The sequence below is a fragment of the Stenella coeruleoalba genome (assembly GCF_951394435.1).
Source record: "Stenella coeruleoalba genome assembly, chromosome: 20".
Lineage (NCBI taxonomy): Eukaryota > Metazoa > Chordata > Mammalia > Artiodactyla > Delphinidae > Stenella > Stenella coeruleoalba.
In genome coordinates this window covers 21223798-21232688 of record NC_137166.1, presented here as the reverse complement: position 1 = coordinate 21232688, position 8891 = coordinate 21223798, and the positions used below count along the sequence as shown (strand labels likewise).

Here is an 8891-nt window from a genome sequence, read left to right as displayed (position 1 = left end):
CTGATTTCACAGAAGGAAAAGCTTGTGTGTCTGGTGATCTGCTCATCTCTCCACCATTTGGGGGGTGTGTACTGCCAGACTGGCCTGCCAGCCTCACTAGACTAAAAGGATGGAGAAGAGAAGACTGGAAGAAATGGCTGTCAGCCACGCCTTTAATTTTCACCAAGGTCTGGGACAGAATATCAGACAAGCTTGCTTGTCTCTGAATGAGACATAGCAACTCAGGCCAAGGCTTATAAGAATCCACATGTGACAGTGGCCACTCCGCAGCACTGTCCCAAAGCCCTCACCCACGCTCCTGTGGGGGGAGGGGCACTCTTCACAAATCCTACTTATGGGGCCATCTGTGCCCCTGCCCATGTAAACAAGCCCCTTGGCTCTCATTCAAGCATTGTTGCAAATTTCCCTCTTCTGGACACTATTGCTCCAGGCTGTGGGCCACTGCAAAGAACCTTTCTTCCTTCAGGGATTTCTCTGTCTAAACAGGATTTATGATGATCCTTTGGCAAGGATCTTTGAATCACTGGCTTTCACAGTATAGCTAAAAGGGTATTTCAGGAGAATCTACCTCTAACAAGCAATACAGCCCTGCAGATTTATCTCTTTTGATGAAACGGGCACAGCCCGATGCTCCCAGGATACTCTCCCTGGACAAGGTGCTACTGCAAAGCCAGTGTAGACCACATGGCACTGAATGGACCATCTGTGTCCCAAATAGCTGTGTGACCTTGAGGCAGCTGTTTAACCTCTCTGAACAGGCGGTCTCATCTACAAAATGTACATGATTAGGGGACTGTCATGAAGGTTAAATTGTTGCTGTGAGATAATTCATATATATGTACTTTTGTATGATACACAAACAATAACATTACCTTTCCCAAAGTCCAAAAAAACACCCAAGAAGTTGAACATTAATAAGGAGCTCCATGGATATACACTTGTTTGTAATTTTCCCCTGTTGTAGTCGAGCGCCCGGTTTGTGGTGGGGCTCAGTACACAGTACCTGATATTTTTGGTAAGGGAGGTGTGCCGGGAAAGAAGGGGCATTGACTGACTGCCTAGAGCTCTGCCTTTGAGAAAGGCTATGAGTCCCCGATCCCAGGCAGGATGAGATTAGTACTGCTGTGCCTCCGAGAATTTGCCAACAAGCTGCCTTCCCCCTGGAGGTACAGTACTTGCGTTTCAGCTAGAGGAGCACAAATCCCGCCTCACCACTCCAGCACTTGTTAAGCTCAAATTTCGTTTGTACCAATTCTAGACTATTTTCTTTGATTTATCGTCTACAAACCCCTCTTCCAATTCCTGTATCCTGGCTTGAAAGGCATGGCTGTCTTTGCTTCTTCTCTTCTCTTTTACAGGGTGATGCCGACAGACCGAAAAAGAAAACCCTCCTTCTCTGGGGCTCACTGAGCTGCTTTTCCACCTGGAGAAGCCATCAGTAACCTCCAACAATGGCTCACAGACTGAAAAAATGGAGGATGGGTGGAGAAAAAAAAAAAAGAGAGAGAGCAAGAAGAATAGCTCCCTCTGATCCAGCCCATCCTGGGAGAGTGGTATTTCTAATCCTGCAGACACATGGAAAGAGAGCTCTGGCCAACCCCATTTTTTAAGGCGCAACTAAGACTCAAGAGAGTCTAACCAATCTCCAACAGGCATCTAGGGAGAATCAGGAGTATAAGTGGGACCCAGACCTGCCTGACTGCACATTCCATGCACTTTCCATAACACCACGTTATTTCTAAGTGGAAAAAAACATCCCGTAGGCTCTTATTCCTCAGCAAACACTCTATGCAAAGGTCACGAAGAAGTAAAGCCACCGGCAGGTGTAACTTCCATTCCAACATATGAACACCTGAAAATCACTTAATCCCTTTAAATGTCAGTTTTCTTATCTGAGGAAAAAATGGGTATAAGCATCTTTATTGATGATTACACAGGGGTAAAATGAGCTAATGGAGCAAAGAGCCTGGCACGATACAGAAGCTCATTACACGTGTGTACTTCCTTTCTTGGCTCCAGAAGAAAATGGTTTTTTTTTTTTACCATAAGGCGCCTGTGGCGGAAAAGTGAAAATTTAATGTAAAGAGGATGATAACAATGAAACTGAAGCTATTGCATAGGCTGATTATACAGGTGGTACTCAAATGCAAAAACACAATGGCAACTGAGAAAAGAAAGGAAAAATAAAATTAGTAAATGCTACATCTCACCCACACAGTATCCTAACAAGCTTCTTGCAGTTAAGACAATGAAGAAAGTGAATTATGAGGTACCTTAAGAGGAAGTGTACAGGTTTTTACAATCAACACCACACGCTTAAAGGAGGAAATCCTTTTAAATTAAATACTAAGTCATTAGACAGCTATACACCTCAGCAATATCAAGCTTCCCACATATTTGATGGGACAGATAAAACAGCTTTCACATTATGTAGTTCACTCTTCTATTCATCTTCAAGACTTTGCAGCATCTTACCTCTTCCTATCAAGGATAAAGCCTACTCTTCTCAAATATCTTCACTTCAATTTACGTTGGCCAGAAATGCATCTGTACGTTCTCTGTGTGCTTAACACCCACGTCCACATCATTCACAGGTATGGAAACACAGAGACATTTAGTTCAAGTGTTTCTGAAGCAGGAGGTGGCAATTATGTTGATCCTCTGATTTGCGGACTATAATCACTTGCTTGCGAAACCCCCACCCCCAGGAGATGCATTATCACTGAAAGCAAATTACGGTGTCGTCTGTTCATTCTTCTGGAAATCACTTCCATGTCTATCCCTAGATATAGATATATATCCTGACAATATATAAAAGTCAAAGGAATCGCCCCAACACTGAGAGTGAAATCAAGGGAGCTAAATCTGTGATGGTGTTTGTCTACAAGACTTCACAGTTTCTTGCCCTCACTCTGCTGTTTCCATGTGTAGAAAAACAATGCACAGACCCCTGCTATGGAGTAAATATGAATATATTTATTGAGCTCAAAACCTCTGCCTTCTGCTTGAGACATGTGATACATCAGTGTTCCTGGTGGCAGCAGGAACACTTAATATATCAGTGGGGATAAAATACCTTCAGTATTAGCATCAGCAAAAACACTGCAGTTGTCCCTTGGTATCTGAGGGGGACTGGTTCCAGGAACCCCACCTGCGGATACCAAAATCCATGGATGCTCAAGTCCCTTGTATAAAATGGTGCAGATTTTGCATATAATCTACAGACACCCTTCTATATGCTTTAAATCATCTCTAGGTTACTTATAATACCTAATATAATGTAAATGCTATGTAAATAGTTGCTGGCATGCAGCAAATTCAAGCTTTGAATTCTGGAACTTTCTGGAATTGTTTTCCAAGTACTTTTGATCTGCAGTTGTTTGAATCCATGAATGCAGGGGATACAGAGGGCTAACTGTGTTTCATATTATGCTATTACCCTAACAAAGGGATAGAGAGTTCCCAGAGGAAACCATGGACTCTCCCACTGAAGTACAGTTGTAAAAAATCCCCTGTCACACTGGAAGAAACAGATATTTTCTTCAAGAACTTCCCAGAAACTTTATAGGATGGTGTTATCAGTCTCAAAACGTAAAGAATTCTAATCTAACAGACTTTTTTTTTTTTTTTCTTTTTTAGTACGCGGGCCCCTCACCACTGTGGCCTCTCCCGTTGCGGAGCACAGGCTCCGGACGCGCAGGCTCAGCGGCCATGGCTCACGGGCTCAGCCGCTCCGCGGCATGTGGGATCTTCCCGGACACGAACCCGTGTCCCCTGCATCGGCAGGCGGACTCCCAACCACTGCGCCACCAGGGAAGACCTCTAACAGACATTTTGATGAACAAGCCATCAAGCATTTATCAGCTGCTGCTTCCTGCTGTACTTTGTACTAGAGATCATGAGGTAGGTAAGCAATAAATGCTCCTGTGGTGGGATGCTAGAATCAGCCACTCAGAGGAAGTTCAGAGCCTCTTAGCTCAGGGGGGGAAACTGAAGGAACAAAGCAAAACTATCAATAATACCACTTGGGGAATCTGTGGCAGAGGCTAAATGAGAAGCCTCTGTGGCAGAAGCCCAGGGCTTCTGACTGCCTAACCACAAGCAAAGTGTTATCTAGCCACTCTTTGTCTCCAAGCTTAAAAACAATTTCAAAATGAACACCCATATGTGTATAAAAGGTGCTATCACCCCATTCCAGCATGCCTGCATTTATTCCTAAACTAGGAGTGGTCTGAGTCATGAGAAGTTACAGAAGTAGCCAGCCTCCTGAATGCTGATAAAGCCTTTCACATGCAGGGGCATGGTGAATTCATTCAGGTAGGCACTGTGACTGAGCATGCTGTGTTTTTGTTTTTGTTTTAAATCTTGAGAAAGATTATATTTCAAAGTTACAGCAATCAAAATAGTATTACTCTATTTTTGAGTAAATTTAAACTTAAACTTACCCTAACTAGTCACTAACCTTTCCTTTCTTAGTTCTGCGTTTTGTTTCTTTTACTTTTTTTTCTTTTTTAACATCTTTATTGGAGTATAAGCATGCTCTGTTTACTAGGTGCTGGGGATACAATGGCATGTACGGTAGGTCTCTTCACTGTCTGTATGAAGTCTACAATCTAATTAGTGATCACTAATAGATAACCAGGAGGAAGGAACAGCTGCTATGGGAAGAGTTGCTCAGGAATAGCCTCTCCAACAGATTTATTGAAGGCTGGGAAGCCTTGAAGGACAGGGAAGAGTTAACGATGGGGAAAAAACAGTATTTTTAAGTATGGTAATTCTTTTCCTACCGTGGTTTTCTTTGAATTTTATCATAGAGAAAACACTGATTTTTTTACCCCCTCCCCAAGATGTTTTCTGAAAAGCATTTGTACCTATATTTATATGTATGCTTTTGCTTTGATTTGTGTTATGAAATTTATCTTACTGTGTGTGTGTGTGTGTGTGTGTGTGTGTGTGTGTGTGTGTGTGTGTGTGTGTGTGTGTGTGTGTGTGTGTGTGTGTGTGTGTGTGTGTGTGTGTCTTTCCCAATCAGCATTCAGCTGTGAGTCTTCCAGACTCTGTGGTTAGGTTTTGATGCTTAAACTCCTTAGCATGGCCTGAAAATGGAAACCCTTTTACAGCCTGGCATCTCTTACCTTTCTTGATTCAGCTGAGCCCTGTGCCTTGCAAAGTGCATGGTCCAGTCACACCAGATCAATTTCATCCCTTCAACATGCCAGGTGTGTTTATGCTTCTGTCATTTGCACAACACATGCTCCTGGAGGTCCCAAAATGAACTCCTTTCCCTTTCCCACAGGGTAAATTATGTCTCAGTCTTTAAAATCCGTCTTTTCCCTAGCTTTCTCTGCCTGACTCATCAGGTGGAATTAACGGATCAATCTCCTGGAAACCTTTCTCTCCTTTGTATAATTCTCGACTCACATTGCATTATGATTATCAATTCAGTTCTTAGGTTTTACTTATTGATATTTTTAAATTACCAGATAATGCATACTCAGTGTCAAAATTTTGAGAAATAAAATGTAGAGATGAGAAAATAAACATTTCCTTCCGCTATTTTCCCCTATTTTTATACACAATTGAGGTCTTTCTTCTACTGCACCTGACCTCACCACTGCTAAACATTCTTCAGGAACCCTCTTTATTTATTTATTTTTTATTTTATTTTTTTGCGGTACGCGGGCCTCTCACTGTTGTGGCCTCTCCCGTTGCGGAGCACAGGCTCCGGACGCGCAGGCTTAGAGGCCATGGCTCACGGGCCTAGCCGGTCCGCGGCATGTGGGATCTTCTCGGACCGGGGCACGAACCCGTGTCCCCTGCATCAGCAGGTAGACCCTCAACCACTGCGCCACCAGGGAAGCCCAGGGAACCCTCTTTTAACAGTAGTATAATTGCCTGTCAGGATGGACAACAGATTATATGACCATTCAACCTCCTACTGTTGGGCTATTCAGTAGTTTTAATTTTTTCTTAATTAAGAAAACTTAATTGTGCATTAATCTCTGTCTATATACCTGTGTATTCTCTTAGGAGGGATGCTTACAAGTAAAACTGCTGGGACAAAAGAGAGGATATTTTAAAGCTCTATGTACATATTGCAGATTATTCTCCAGAAGATATGTTTTAATTAACAAACCCACCAGTAGGGTGGAAATGGCTGTTACACTCCTCTGTCCCGTCATGGTAGCAACTGCTCCACCCATATTTTATTGTAAAAGGTGTAAATGCATAGTTGCTTCAATTTCTCTTTCTTTGAATAGCAACACAGTTGAATTTTTCATATGTCTGTGTGTATGTGTGTGTGTGTGTGTGTGTGTGTGTGTACAGTCACACATACAATTCTGGGAACTGTATGATTAGGTCTTTCCCCTGTTTTCCATTGGGGTGATGGTATTTTTTTCTTATCCACTTGCAAGAGCTGTTTATTCAAATATTAAAATACTTCTTTAGATCATATTAGTTTTGAGTATGTCCCAGATTTGCTCTTTAATCATAATTTTGCTTATGATTTTTTTTTAAATAAATTTATTTATTTTTGGCTGCGTTGGGTCTCCGTTGCTGTGCACGGGCTTTCTCTAGTTGTGGCGAGCAGGGGCTACTCTTCGTTGCCGTGCGCGGGCTTCTCATTGCGGTGGCTTCTCTTGTTGCGGAGCACGGGCTCTAGGCGTGTGGGCTTCAGTAGTTGTGGCACATGGGCTCAGTAGTTGTGGCTTGCGGGCTCTAGAGCGCAGGCTCAGTAGCTGTGGCGTACGGGCTTAGTTGCTTTGTGGCATGTGGGATCTTCCCGGACCAGGGCTCGAACCCGTGTCCCCTGCATTGGCAGGCGGATTCTTAACCGCTGTGCCACCAGGGAAGTCCGCTTATGATATTTTTGATGTACAAAAGTGGGCAGTTTAATTTGTCCATTCTTTACTTTGTGATTTTTTTTTTCCTTTATGGTTGTTTCTTCACATGCCTGGCTCCCGGATGTACCATGACCTCCATTAGGACAGGTGTCCTACTTTATTCATCTTTGTATCTCCAGCACTTTATGGAATGGCAGAGCCCGGGATATAATCATTCCTCCATAAATCCTTGCCAGATAGAACTGTATTGTATTTTCTTAGTAAAACTCATCTCTCAAATGATTTGCTTCTATATATGAAAATGCACATATATATAATTTTTATATATTGAATATATTTCATATTGGATAATACTGCAAATACACGCCTCTCTTTATTCACTATTCTATTATTTCTTTTAAATACTTAAATTGATCCATCAAACTACATATCCTAAAAATTGATATGAAAATTTAATGGTATTGCAAAGATGAGCCACTCAATATAATAGTAATGCTAGGATGGGTCACAAAAGATAGGTAGGGAGAGTATCTGCTATCAATTGCAATACAATGCAATACAACAGAGCCGATCAAAATGGTGGATGACTATCAGAGTAGAATGTTATCTGCTAGATCAAAACCCAGAACATCCCAAAGGGAGCCTGGGCACTTTTTTTTTTTTTTTGTATTCTCCAAACCATAAAGGCATCATATAACTCAAAAATCTTCACTCTGAATATATTCTGAAATAAAACTTGATTTCAAATAGCTGTATAGTTCACTAATGTGTTCTGAAATCAATTTGTGTTGAAAACATAGATGTGACTTGTAGTGTGAACACAGAATGGGTTCCAGGAAATGTCACACGAAGTCCATGTAGCATTCCCGACAGGGAGGGGGACAAAGAAGAGAGAGGTGCCGATGACCCGCTCTGGTCCACGCACCACGCCCGGTGCTGCAGCTTCCCATTTCAGTGGGAGTTCACCTAACAGTCTCTCCCCTTCCCACTTGGATGAGGTCCCACTCAGAGGCTGTGGACAGGAGATCCCCACCCCCTGGAGGAAACCATAGGGCTGCTTGTCCACCCACATCCTTTTCAAGAAGGCTCAGCTTCCTGGGCCATGCCGGCTTAAATTCCTTCTAGTGGCACCCTGACATCTGGCCAGGTTCCCAGCTCCACTGTCTGCCCAGGTGACAACTAGGAAACTCCCCCTTTAACAGGTAATAGCTGTGTAGAAAGGAAGAGGCAGGGACATAGGCCTCACCCAGGGCGCTATGCTGCCAATAGGACTGTGTAGACCAGTGAGCCTCTCATCATAAGAGGGGGAAGAGTTGGTTAGAAAAAAGTGCTAGGCAGTGTGTGAGCACAGGTGAGAAACATGCAAACCATACCACCGGACAGTCACAGGAGCCAGACGGGACCTGACATGCTACTGTCCCCCAACATCCACACCCAAATCACGGCTCTGCTCCTTCTTGCCTCAACCTTAATGTGAAATGAAAAGCCCAGATTTAACTGAATTTCAGGAAAAAGAGGCCCTCTGGGGAGAAAGAATTATTTGATAATAAACTTCTAGCATCATCTTCTTATATCCAGTCATTTATTCATCCATCCATTCATTCAAAGCTTAACACCCAGTTAAAGGCAGGATGCACAGTGGATAACAGAATGGATTTTAGCATCAGGAAGGTCTGAGTTTAGTCTAGAGTCAACCCACCATCAGCTTGGAAGTTTTGGACAGGCCACTTGACTGTGGTAAACCTCATTTTCTTCACCTACCACACAGGATAGGGGCACTGCAGGGGGATCAAATGAGAAGGCACACAAGGGGCACACGTAGTAGAGCATGGCCCATAGTAAGTGTTCCTTAAACAGGACATACTTTTTTCATAGGAAAGCACACCGTATACTTGTAGTGAATGTGTCTCCCATGAGCACTGTTCCAAATGACTTGATCCGGAAAAACAGCTCTGTGAGATCTTACTTTTAATATTTTGACAAGTAATACACTGAAGCCCCCAGACTTTGAGTGTCTCACTTGAATTACCCAGCAGCTACTTTTCA

The 8891-nt window shown here is 43.0% G+C and overlaps 1 protein-coding gene across 2 annotated transcripts in view; it reads right to left on the bottom strand.

Annotated features, from left to right (window-relative positions):
- CDH11 (cadherin 11) overlaps nt 1-8891 on the bottom strand; it is a 140996-nt gene that overhangs the window by 99773 nt on the left and 32332 nt on the right. The window lies entirely within an intron of this gene.